The sequence below is a fragment of the Oryzias latipes genome, chromosome 4, assembly GCF_002234675.1.
Source record: "Oryzias latipes chromosome 4, ASM223467v1".
In the NCBI taxonomy this organism is placed as follows: Eukaryota; Metazoa; Chordata; class Actinopteri; order Beloniformes; family Adrianichthyidae; genus Oryzias; species Oryzias latipes.
Genome location: NC_019862.2, coordinates 3069494 through 3083599, shown reverse-complemented (window position 1 = coordinate 3083599; position 14106 = coordinate 3069494). Strand labels below are relative to the sequence as shown.

Sequence of the window (14106 nt, the reverse complement as noted above, 5' to 3'; positions counted from 1 at the left end):
TGTAACGCATCGGGCACGGCAAATGCCGCCCCCTATGAAGTGCCGCCCTGGGCGACCGCCCACATCGCCCATATCAAAAACCGCCACTGATGGGCCCAGTCGAATGTTAAGCACGGCCATACACGGACGCGGACTCCCGCCGCGGTTCGACGGAGACGAAGCACGCTACCACATATGGGAGGCCAGATTTTTAGCGTACTTGAAAACGCTCGGCCTGAAGGAGGCTATTATCGGGAGCCAGCAAGCGGGGGCTGCAGATCCAGAAGCCGGTAGGAAAAACGAGCTGGCTTATGCAGAACTATGTGGTTGCCTGGATGATAAGACGCTAATGCTAATCCTGTATGAAGCGCCAGACGATGGAAAGAAGAGTCTAGAAATACTGAGACGCCATTTTGAATCAGAAGAAAAACCGCGGATTGTTGGACTTTACACAGAATTAACCAACGTGCTGATGGCTGATCAAGAGGAGCTAGCAGATTATCTAGCACGTGTTGAGAAGATTGTGGCAGCGCTGAACAGAGCTAAAGAGACCCTCAGCGACGCACTGTTAGTGGCCATGGTGTTAAAAGGACTCACAGATGAATATGCACCATTTTCTGTGCATGTCACGCAGACAAGAGAGGTTCTGACCTTCAGTGAGTTCAAGGCTAGGTTGAGGAGCTTTGAATGCTCACTTCGCTACCGCTCAAGGCCACGAGCAGACGAAGTAATGACAGTCAACTACAAAGCAAAGCAGACCAAACCAAGAAATAATGAGAAGTACTTCAACGGTGAATGCTTCATTTGCGAAAAAGTTGGACACAAAGCAAAAGACTGCAGAAGCAAAGCTAAGAAACCACAGCGGAACTTCAGGCCTGCTTACACTCAAAATAGCAACAAAATGGCCATCCTTACGGACACTAGGCTGAGCACCGCACAGGCCAGAGACGAGCACCCTGCTGAGCGGGAGACCTTCATACTCCGGGCGAGTGAATGGCAACCTCACTGTGCACAACCAGAGGGATTGCTTGTGGACAGTGGTGCATCTGCTCACATCATGACCAACAAAGAATGATTCATCAGGTTTGACGAGACGTTTCGGCCCAAGGACCACGTCATGCAATTGGCAGATGGAACCCGGATTGCTGGCAGTGTACTGAAAAAGGGGGACGCCCAGATCAAACTTACTGACAGCAATGGCAGAGTGGTGAGTGTCCAGCTCACAAATGCACTTTTGATTCCTGGATATCCACAAAACATTTTGTCTGTGGAAGCTGCATCTTCAAAGGGAGCAAAGTTCAACTTTGAAAAGAACAACAACAAAATGATACTTCCCAACGGTACGACATGTGAAATGAAGGTAAAAGACAGATTGTATTACCTGGATGTGGCAAAAGAGAACTGTGATGATACCTGTAATGCATGTTATGATCTCAAAACTTGGCATGAAGTAATGGGTCATTGTGATTATGATGACATAATCAAACTCGAAACAGTGGTGGATGGAATGAAAATCAAAGGTAAAAAGTGTAAGCCTAATGTGTGTGAAACATGCCTGCAGGGAAAATTCACTGAAAGCAGAAACAGGGAAGCAGATGTAAGAGCTAAAGCACCATTAGAGCTCATCCATACAGACCTGGGTGGGCCTATAGCCCCAGAGTCACTAGAAGGGTACAAATATGCCATCACTTTTACCGATGATTTTTCTGGTGCCATTTATGTGTATTTTCTGAGGAGTAAGAACAAAGCAGTTGAAGCCACAAAGCAGTTCCTAGCAGATACAGCAGTTTATGGCAAAGTAAAACGCCTAAGGTCAGACAATGGCACAGAGTTCATCTCTGAAGAGTTCCAGTCACTACTCAGAGACAATGCTATTAAGCATGAAAGATCTGCACCTTACTCCCCCCATCAGAATGGGACTGCGGAGAGGAACTGGCGCACATTGTTCGAAATGGTGCGCTGCATGTTGATAGAATCAGGCCTGCCAAAAGAGTTGTGGCCTTACGCAGCTAGGACAGCTGCAGTTGTAAGAAACAGGTGTTATTGTAAGAGGACAAGGGAAACACCATATTTTCTTTTTACTGGAAAGAGACCGAATCTGTCAAAAATGAAAAAGTTTGGTTCAGATTGTGTGGTGTATGAACAAAACAAGAAAAAGCTTGACCCAAAAGGCAAAAAGGGAATTTTTGTGGGTTTCGATCGCCATTCACCGGCTTACATGATTTATTTTCCAGAGTCAAACAAAGTTCAGAAACACAGGCTGGTCCAGTTTATAACGAATGAAAAGACTGAGAGTCAGACACAGACTGACGCAGACCAAGCGGAGGACCAGTACATGGAGTGGGTACCTAAACTACCTGAACTGACAGAAACGCAGACACAAAGAGAAGAAACAGACAGGGAAGAGAGCACAAAACCAGACACTAACGAAGACACTGACACACAGACTCAATTTTCAACTGGTAGAGCTAGAAAAAAGCCTAAGTACTTGGAGGACTATGAGTGTGTGGTACATGACCGTGAGTTGACTATTGACTACTGTTACAGGGCTACAGTTGGACTGCCACAAACCTTTAAAGAGGCTCTGGCATCACCATCAGCAGAGAAATGGAAAAAGGCCATGAGAGATGAGATGGCAACATTTAAAGAGACTGACACCTTCTCACTTGTGCCATTACCAGAGGGTAGACAGACAGTGGGGGGAAGGTGGGTGTATGCTCTTAAAGAAGATGACACAGGGAAAGAAACTTACAAAGCCAGGTATGTGGCAAAAGGATACAGTCAGGTGGAAGGACTTGACTATTCTGAGACTTTTTCCCCGACAGCTGACTTGACCTCATTGCGTGTTTTGATGCAGCTGGCTGCACAGCATGACCTGACGCTACACCAAATGGACGTTAAAGCAGCATACTTGCATGCACCTATTGATTGCGAAATATACATGGACCAACCAGAAGGTTTTCAGGTTAAATCAAAAAATGGTGCTAAATTGGTTTGCAAGTTAAACAAATCTATCTACGGACTCAAACAGTCTGGTAGGAATTGGAATCTCATGCTTCATGATTTTCTACTTGAGAACAATTTTGTGCAGAGTCAGACTGATCACTGTATTTACACTAAACTCTCTGAGGAGGAAAAGGTCATCCTGTTAGTGTGGGTTGATGACATAGTTGTGGCTGCAAACAATGAGGTGTGTTTAAAGGAGGTCAAGGAAAAACTAAAAAGTAAATTTAAAATGAAAGACCTCGGGCAACTTGCTCATTTTCTAGGAGTTGATTTCTCACAGGGAAAGGATTCTGTTCGAATGAATCAAACCAGGTACATTCTCAAAATCTTGGAAAGGTTTGAAATGTCTGATTGCAAATCAAGGGCAACTCCCAGTGAAATCAAATGTGATCTAACTCCAGAAGGGGCCAAAACAGATCAGAGGAAATACAGGGGCATGTTAGGAAGCCTTATCTATATCATGACCTGTACTAGGCCGGACATAAGTTGGATTGTCAGCAGGCTGTCTCAATACATGTCTGATCCCAGGGAAAAACACATGACAGCACTGAAACATGTGTACAGATACTTACAAGGAACCAAGAATTATGGACTGTGTTATAATAAATGTGACACTGAACTTGAACTGATGGGCTACTCTGACGCTGATTGGGCTAACGACCTAGAGGACAGAAGGAGTACTACAGGCTATTGCTTCAGCCTTAGCCAAAACGGAGCCATTGTGTCTTGGAAAACAAAGAAACAGCAAACTGTTGCTCTGTCAACATGTGAAGCTGAATACATGGCATTAGCCGCCGCCATTCAAGAAGCGCTTCACCTCTCACAACTTTTGAAGGATATGGACCCCAACTTTGAACCAACAACCAAACTGTTCGAGGACAACCAAGGGACTATACGCCTAGCAAGGAACCCTGTAAATCGCCAGCGGAGCAAACATGTGGATATAAAATATCATTTCATCAGGTCCAATGTGTTGCAGGGTAAAGTTGTTTTGGAGTATTGCCCGACAGAAAACATGGTTGCAGATGTGTTCACGAAGTCTGCTCCAAGAGCCAAGATTGAAAAGTTTAGTTCTTATATGTTTGGAAATTAATACTGATGTTATGTGAAAGCCTGTGATTTCATCGAGTGGGGGTGTTGAACTACGATGAATATCATTACGTGTTCTTGTTTGGGGAACTATTTTGTTTTGCGCACAGTTACCTGTCAGTATAAATAAAGGCGGAGCCACCTGCTGCGAGTTCTTCGTGGTGACAAGGTTGATGGCTGCCGGAAAGCTGAAAGTGCCTCCAGTCTCGTTTGTATCAGTGAATACTCCAGAGAAATGTCTGAACCTGAGAGCACAGGTGGGAGCACGCGCGCGACTCGGGAGCAGTCCGCTGCAGGAGATTCAACAGGGGGTCTTCCCCTCTGCCTGTAAGACGGCGGTGGTGAGGCCCCTTCTGAAGAAGAGTCATTCAGACCTGAAAACTCTGGATAACTACAGACCTGTATCCAACTCACCATTTTTAAGTAAAATTATAGAAAAAAGTGTCGCTACTCAACTGCATGAGTTTTTAAATACCCCTAATAATTTTAAAAAATATCAGTCTGGTTTTAGGAAAAGCCACAGTACAGAGACGGCTCTTTTAAAGATCGTTAATGATCTTAGAATAAACTACAACTCACAGAAACTTTTTGTTCTGGTGCTACTGGATCTTAGTGCCGCTTTTGATACGGTAGATCACCAGATTTTATCAAACTGAATTGGGAGTCTGGTGGGCCTCTCTGGAAATGTTCTTAAGTGGTTTTACTCTTACCTTACAGGGCGACACTTTTATGTAAGTATGTGTAGCAAATTGATTTTTTTTTTATGAACATTCTCAAACCTTCAGTGATTATTTAATTTTGAAATTATTTTATTTTGAGTTAGCACGTTATAAATATTTTTTTAATCTTCCAATTATTATAAGAAAATTTGTTCCACGCGGTTCCTTGTTGCGCAGGGAAGGCAATTAGTGGGACACACCCTGCCTTCACCATGCGGCCTCTGCCCCTCCCTTACCAGTTGGAGTGAGCGGTCTGAGCTGGTGAGTTGCGTTTTCTGCAGTCTCCCAATATTTTTAGTTAGCTGTTAAAATAAACGGGTATAAGTTTCTTAAATATGTTTAAAAATGGATGCAGTTGACAAGAAACTGCTCTCGAATAATTTACATTTACTTTTAACTATATTTTTATGTGGTTTTTGGTGCCGGTTTTGATCGCGCTCTTTTTCCTTTGATCAGGGAGCTGCAGTTGTGATGTCAACTGATGCTATTTTCTTTTGCGCTGTTTTAAAGGATGGTCTCCGCCATTTTGTCTTATTCTGTTTAACAATGTTTTATTTTAAATGCTGTATTTACCAAATGTGTGTTTTCTTTTTGTTTTATTATTGTATGGCATTGTGTCTGAGTATATTTTATTCTGAAAATTGTACATTTATTGAACTTTTTGGATGAATGTAAACAACCAGTTGGAGTGAGCGGTCTGAGCTGGGAGCTGCAGTTGTGATGTCCACTGATGCTATTTTCTTTTGCGCTGTTTTAAAGAATTAAAGACGCAGTGACCAGAGTCGAGTCTCCCCCTCCTCATTGTGCATCGGCGACCGAACTGAACCTGTTACATATGGATACATGGTCTTAAAGAATCCATGAAATAAGTTGTGGGGTTCCCCAGGGGTCGATTTTAGGGCCAATACTGTTTAATTTAAATATGTTGCCTCTTGGGGAGGTCATCAGGAGACATGGCGTTGACTTTCACAGCTATGCTGATGATACACAGCTTTACATCGCCGTGTCTCCTGATGACCTTGAAACTCTAAACACTCTTTTAAAATACATTTTAGATATAAAGTTGTGGATGGAAGAAAACTTCTTACAGCTCAACCAGGACAAAACTGAAGTTTTAATCATCGGTTCTGAAGACAAGACAGAGATGATTTTACCACATCTTCAGAATTTTAAATTTTCTCGATGTGTGAGAAACCTGGGCATACTTTTTGACTTGAGTTAAATTTTATCCCACATATTAAAAATGGCGTTAAGACAGGATTTTATCATCTCAAAAACATTGCCAGAGTCCGCCTGTTCCTCTCTCTTGCCAGCACAGATGTGCTGATGCATGCTTTTATTTTTAGTCGTTTAGATTATTGTAATGCCCTGCTCTCTGGTTTACTCAAAAAGTCAATCTCAAATCTACAGCTATGGCAGAACTCAGTGGCACGAGTTCTGGCGGGGTCCAGAGGACGGGAACACATTACACCGTTTTTAAAATCGCTGCATTGGCTCGCTGTGACTTTCAGGATTGATTTTAAGTTTCTTTTAATGGTTTATAAATGTTTTTATGGTCTTGGGCCTTCTTATTTAAATTATATTATTTTAAAATATGAGCCCTCGTGGACCCTGAGGTCCTCTGGTGCTGGCCTCTTAGTTGTTCCTAAGGTGAGGACCAAAACTTATGGTGAGGCTTCGTTCTGCCATTATGGTCCTCGCCTGTGGAACGGCCTGCCGGAGAACCTCAGGGCCGCAGAGACTGTAGAGGTTTTTAAGATGAGGCTCAAGACCCACCTTTTTAATTTTAGCCTTTAGTTGATTTTAACTGCTATATTATTCTATTAGTTTTAGTATCGGCTATTTTATGTATTTAATTTCATTTTATGCATCTTATTCTCAGTTTTATGTTTTTATATAAATCTTATGTTTTTAATTTTAGTATCTTATCGGGATTTTAGCCCCAGTGTTTCTTGAGGGGATCTTAAAACATATGACCCATGACAATATTCATTGTCATGGGTCATATGTTTTAATGGAGGGCAGTGGGAAGGGTGAAGGGTGGGTTGGGTTTTTACTGTAATGTTGTGTGTTTTCTGTTTTTAATGTTAAAGCGCTTCGAGCTGCACAAAATGCATGAGAAGCGCTATTTTATAAATAAAGTTTAATATGATTTCATTTGATTTAGTAAGAACCTTATTTGACTGTGCAGAATTGGTAATGGACGGGGAGGACAAAAAAGAAGAGAAGAAACATATTGAAAATGTTTTAATCAAGTGCCCATATCCTCAATGGGCCATAAAAAATGAACAAAAACAGGTGGAACAGAGGAAATACAGGGAAACAGAGTGTCCTGGTACCTCCGGGAGTTCTCTCCTCCCCCCTCCCCTCTCTGCTCTCATTTACAGATTGAACACAGCTTTTGGCACTTAACTCATCTCTAGTTCAGTATTTATAGTGGCCTTGTTCCAGTATTCATCGCCAGTTTGTTGCCCACTATGGTGCAGAACATGGTCCTAAGTGTAATCTAGTCTTGCCAAGTTAGTAACCAAGTTATCATTCTGTCTACAGAACTCCACTTCCACAACTGCCGACCTGGGTTCAGTCACGAGCTCCTGACCAACAGACCGCCACAAAATCCAAAACCTCCAGCCACACCACGACTCCAAGCCACGACCTCGCTCTTTGTCATGCCACGTGTCTACCAGCTGCAAGTACCATCATCATCTGCCTCGTCAATACTACGCTCCACCTCAATCAAAGAATACAACTTACCTTCGGATTCTCGTCTCACCCTCCTCCGCTCTGGTGACATATCCATGGACTCTTCGCCAACAACCATGAACTAAATAAAAACTTCTCTTAGCCTATTCTTGTGTGTGATCTTTCTGGGTTCCACCGCTTGGGTCGGTTCTTTTCACAGCTGATCATGACACAGAGAAGAAAAAACAAAGAAGACATAAAACAAAGGAATGGTCACATTACCGTACATCAGGAGTAACAGAACGCATCTAAAGGGCCATGAAAAAACATCACATCAGCACCCCAGTCAACCGTATAAAAAAACTCAGGCAGCGACTGGTACATCCAAAAGACAAGATTGAACAAAACAATAAACGCAACGTCATTAACGTAATACCATGTCACACCTGCAACAAAACATACAGAGAAACAGGAAGCACAAAAACAGAACATCAAAAAGAGAGCGAAAAGGAAACAAAGAAAAGACTAACAAGAGCAAGACGACAACAGGCAGCTCAAGAAAACATGAAATCAGCCATAATGGACCACTGCAAACAAGAAAACCATATCATGGACTGGGAAAAGGCCAAAGTCCTCCGCACTGAAGACAACAGACACCGCAGATGGATCATGGAGGCGGTGGAGATCCGAAAGCGAGCCCACACTTCCATGAACCGGGATGCAGGGGGCTTCCTGCTCTCTCATACCTGGAGCAACATCCTCCAACAGAAAACTGACATCAAGGGGGCGGAGTCACCTGTCAAACTTTGACAGGTGACTACACCTCAGTCACAATCATCTGTTTTTATTTATGTCACATCACTACCATTGGACGACTCTGATGAAGACGGAAGACATCCGTCGAAACATGTAAGGCACATGTGTCAAACTCAAGGCCCGGGGGCCAAATGTGGCCCTCCATGTCATTTTAAGTGGCCCGCGAGAGCATAAAATTTTTTAATTTATCAAAATAAAAAATAAAAATTGGTGTGCATTTATTCATATCTAGGAGGAATCAGACTTGAAATATTGGATTGGGCAACTATACATAAGGACTTAAACACTGTCCATATAACCTAACCTGACAGAATCTAATTTAAAAGGATTTATGCTAAAGTAACAAGCAAACATATGTTTTTTTATGCAACTGCAATTGTCAATTTAAAATGTTATAATAAATAAATAATGAGTTATTTAACATTAAGGAGTAGTTACATTTATTTTTCATTGTATTTAGTTACATGTATAAGTTATGTCTGGCCCTTTGAGGACAACCACTATGTTGATTTGGCCCTTGGTGAAAATGAGTTTGACACCCCTGATGTAAGGTATGTGAAAAAACACATCCGTGTCTGATAATAAAAGGACCTGAGAAGTCAGTTAACATGTACAAAAACTATTAACTTTATTGAACTAATGCGTGATACACGTAATTCAAGTGTGTCTTGGGTTCGTCATTTGTAGATGTATGCGGATGTCTGTTGAGGGTTTCGGCCGACAGGTCTTTACGTGAAGGCAGCTGTGTACAGCTGGTGCACAAGCAACTCTGGAAACGCGCCGGGCCCTTCTCGCGGATCTCCCCAGCTGCGGCATCCGCCAGGGGTCCCCCGTCTTGATTGGGAGACACCCTCTGGTGTGTTGCCTCAGCTTGTGAATAGCAGTTGACTTAGAACTGGTGCGGATCAGGACCAACTGCCTCACACTCAGCCGCAAAGTGCTCCAATGCATGCAGAAGGTCCCGGCCAAATGAGGCCAACAGGACAACATCATCTGCAAAGAGCACAGAAGAAATCCCGTGGTCCCCAAACCAGACCCCCTCTGGGCCCTGGCTGTGCCTAAACATTCTGTCCATAGAAACTATGAACAGAACCGGTGATAAAGGGGAGCCCTGCCAAAGTCCAACATGTACCGAGAACAAGTCCGACTTACTGCTGGCTAAACAAACCAATTTCCTGCTCTGGTCATACAGAGACCGGACAGCCCTCAGTAAGCCTCCCATGTCCCCATACTGACAGAAGTTTGGAACATACACACATGGACAAATTTGGCGGTACCCTTTGGGTAACGAAAGAACAACTCAAGATGGTCAAAGAAATAATTTGAATCTGACAAATACAATAGTAAGTATAATTGCAGTGATTGCCTCAAAAGGTTGTGCAACAAAACATCTTGTGATGCCAGTTATGGGTATCATCATTTGTGTCCATGCCTGCTTCATGATTTTATTTTATATTATAATTCTGTTAGCAAGGATGAAATTTTTTACTTTTGTCATATTTACTCTATTCCTTTGACCATTGAGAGTTTTTCTTTCAAAAACTGGAGGGAACAAACAGTTATATATGTATGGAAAAAACCTTCGAAAAGTTTACTTTTTAACCTAAACCCTCACTTGAAGAGCAGTATGGATACAGAGAAATAAGACTGAACTGTGAACCTCTGCAGACTGTTGAACCAACCTGAACTCCATTCAAACCTGTATTTTTGCTCCCAAAAGTCACGCATTAGTGAACTGTGTGACCAGTGTAAAACAGGCTTTATTGGCTGTGCAGCATTCTTCTTATTAGCCAGTTATTATGGATGCTGCTAAAGGTTAACATGCCAGCTTTTGGATAACAGTAAATGCTTGTTAAAAAGCTTTCTGAGCACTCTCACTTCAAGTGCCTGTAATTATGCACTCTGGGTTTAATACAAATGCCTTTGGTACAAATGCTTCCTTTGAAACAACACTTGGTAACAAATACTATAAATTAAAAATTGCTCAACTGATGAAAATTACTTCAGGGCAAAGAATCTCTGGAATTCTTCTGTCTTCACAAATGTTCTTGAGAAAGATTTGCACACTTTTAAAGTCAAAATGTGATATTTACATTTTTTTTAAACTGCTGTGTTGGGAAGAGTATCATTGAGCTAGAACATCAGATCTAACTGTAAACCATAAAAACTGTTTGTCAATTTAAAAATAGTGAAAGTATGGACTCAGATATTCACTCTTTCTTCATGTCATATCAAAAGAACCTGGGATGTAAGTACTAAAACATGTTATACCTTTTCAAAGTCAATTTTTGATAAAAGATTTTTGTTTCCTGATTTATTTAGCTAGATAAAGAAGACTAAAAAGAGTAGAGTCCTGATAAAAAGCAGCTCAGTGCAATCAAATAAAACACACATTGCATGACTGGCCATGTGGAGGTAAGTATTTGATTATGTAATAAATGCAGTCTATTTTGGCACATATTAGTGAAAGTCTTTCATCTTTCCTGTGTGTCATCCACGTCTTTCCTTCCTGTCAAGCTACAGTCACACAAAGGCCACTGGTGGCTAAAAAAACATGTGGCTTAAATATGCAACCTGTTTGAAAGCGGACAGCAGCCTCCTGCTCCTTAGTCCAATGATGCGTTACCTCCGGTTGCTCCTGCTAGATTGTTGCAACTCATCTAAAAGGCAGAAGGAGTCTGACCTGGAACATCCTTTGCAAATCTTCTACCAGACTGTCATCTGGGCTTTCAAAGGACTTGAAACTAGTTTCTAGATTCCGGTTTAGATTGTCTAACCACAGGCCAACTGTTTTGGCATTTGTGATAATTGACAGTCGATAGTTCATTGCGTAGTCAAGTTTTGCCAAAATATCAAGATAATTAAACTAAGAACGCTTGTTGTGAGGTTACTCAATTCTTTGTAATTTCTCCTTTTATTTTTATTGTGATGGCAGCATACCCTGCCACACCCACAAACAAAATGGCGGTAACCTCCCCCCAGCATTACACACTTTCTTTTTAATTATTTTTTTAGGTACTTCATTCTTAAATGAATGCACACATTTCTTTGAGTTAAAATATACATTAATTATCTGTTTTCAATAATTATTTGTAGCACATGTACATTTGTTTAGTTTACTTATTTTGGGTTTGTTTAATTCATGTCACCTGTTTTTTGAGTTGCCAGTTCTGAGGGTGCTGTTAGTCGCTATGGGTGTGGCTGAGGTTCTGCTCCTGGAGCTGAGCTGAGGACTGGCAAAAGAGGAGCTCAAGTCTTCACAGCCTTTAAATACTCCAGTCAGGCAATTGGGCAGGCGCCATCTACAGAAGCCTCCAAGGGGAGAAACCAATGGACTTCTGTAATGTTTATTCATTTTGCTTCTGTTGGTTATTATTCATTTTGCTCTACTTTTGATGTTTTTTTTTCCACTAAGAGACTAAGTTTTGTGTTTAGTCTTGTCTTTATAGTCTTTTTTAAATGTCTGTGTAGTTATGTTAGTTTCCCCCCATGTTTCTCAGGTTCTCAGGTGGTCTGATCAGCCACTATATTTGTTCCCCCTGTTGTGTCTTTAGTTTGTTTCTGTTACTTGGTCTGTTCAGTTGGTTAAGTTAAAGTTAAGTTTGTTGCCTGAGTTGATTTTGTTTTTGTTGAACTCTTTCAAGGGCCCAGTTTATTAATCTTTTACATTTTTTGAGAAAAATGAAAACTCTCATTTTTGATAAACTTCTGTTGTCCTCTTGATCCCTCACAGTATAAAAGAGTAAAATTGACCCAAAACAGATGAAAATACAACATTGGTAAAGCTCAAACTGATAAAATAAAAAATAAAAGAAAGCAAAATCTGGGAAGATAAACACTGGCTGAAAAAACAGGCAAATGAGCTGCGCTTGTGGTCATTATATGAAGTGTATCTGAAGTATACATAATATATTCGGAACCTGCTGAATTCCTATTGAGGTTGTGGGGCTCCTGGAGCGTGTCTGGAAAGACCTCAGATCGTTCAGTCCAGAAAGGCGCAGTGCTAGGAACAACTAAGATACTGCAGGACCATCAAGCTCCCAGGCCTTTGGTAGAGGACCCGAGCTTGAAGGAGAAACCACCCATATTTGCCACCCTTTTTATAAATTTGTATGTACATCTGTGTGTATTGCACTGTTTCTTCATATGTGTGTGTGTGTGGGTGTGTTTGCATTGCCATCGCTGTAAAGGTGTGTAGTCAATAGCACGCTAAGATGTTGGTATGTAGAACAGAACTGCGATCAGCGTGTTGCATGGTACATGAAACAGTGATGTAGGTGCTGTCTTTGTTTAGGCATCCCATAAGGAAAGTCTTGAAACATTGTTAGGACAACAGAGAAGGTTCAGCTTCTTCACCTCTCAGTGTGTGCAGTTTTGTATCTGATTAAACAGATGTAATAAACAAGTCTAATTAACTCCAGAAGGGCTACATGTCAGAAGCAGAGGCAGACCACAGCCTGTTCCACTTACACTTTTAACTCACACTGGATCTCTTGATGCTATAGAATGATAAACAAAAGAGATAAAACTGAATAAAGTTTATCTGTATTCACTAGTTTTCATAGTTTTTTTCAAATGTGTGATTAACTTTGTTAAACTGAAGCTTTTTGGTTCCTAAGCAGGGTTTGATGGGAGATTCCATCAGAGAGATAAAGAAAAGCAGTCTGAGCTGCACCTTTTACATTTAGACAAAGAATCTGCAGGACTGTTGACATCAAAACAGCAAGGAAAATGAGGTTTCAAAAAAAGCGTCATCTTAAAAAAGTGTTTTTAAGATCTGTTTCCACCCAAAGCAGTGATGATTAGAAAAATATCACCTTTGATAACCATTTTTTTTGCAGCTGAATTACCTAAACTGGGTCCATACTGTAAAGATGGACATATAGCAGCATATTTTTAAATGTACACTTTTTTTAAAAATTATCAGTGATAATTGTGGAGACAAAACATGTTCTAATTATAAAACAAGATACATTTAGTACACATTTTGTAGGGAGTTGTGGAAGGGGAATGAAACGAACAGACTTTGAAAAGCGGTCAACAATGGTGAAAATCATGGCGTGTCCATGAGAGATTGGCACACCAGTAACGAAGTCCACAGCGATGTGGGACCAAGGGCGGCTTGGTGTGGGTAATGGAAGCAGATAACCAGCAGGGGGTGAGTTCGAAGTCTTGGAGCGAGCACAGGTGGTACAAGCCACCACGTATTCATTTACGTCCTTCTCCATGGGGGGGCAGAAGAAACGTTTCTTCAGGAGGTTGTGAGTCCTGCGAACTCCACCATGGCACAAGATACGTGAGGCATGACCCCATGTAAGAACGTCGGATCTGAGAGACGAGGGTACATATAAAGTTCCTGGGGTACAGGGGGCATGGTTGGGTTCCTCACCCTGGGCCTGTAAGACCCTAGTTTCAATGTTCCAAGTGAGGTTCCCCACAATGCATGTGGCAGGAATGATTGAGGAGTGGTCGACAGATTCAGAGTGGTTGTATTTCCTGGAGAGAGCATCTGGTTTGACAATGTGACTGCCGGGACGGTAAGTAATGATGAAGTCGAATCTGTCAAAAAACAAGTACCAACGAGCCTGGCAAGAGTTGAGGCGTTTGGCAGAATGTAGGTATGCGAGTCCAGACAATGAAAAGGATGTTCAGCCCCCTCTAGCCACTCTTCTAAAGCGAGCTTAATCGCTAAGAGTTCTCTATTGCCAACATCATAATTCTGTTCAGCAGGTGAGTTTAAGTGAGAAACAAGCACAGGGTTTAAGCTTACCAGATAATTCCTCTCTTTGGGAGAGAACGGCACCAACACCAGAGT

General features: G+C 41.7%; 1 long non-coding RNA gene across 1 annotated transcript; it reads left to right on the top strand.

The window, feature by feature from the left end:
- Positions 1-4908: 4908 nt before the first annotated feature.
- LOC111947334 lies at positions 4909-7642 on the top strand. The gene is made up of 2 exons (XR_002873136.1): positions 4909-5054; positions 7344-7642. It is a non-coding gene; the product is annotated as an uncharacterized LOC111947334 (long non-coding RNA).
- Positions 7643-14106: the final 6464 nt, after the last annotated feature.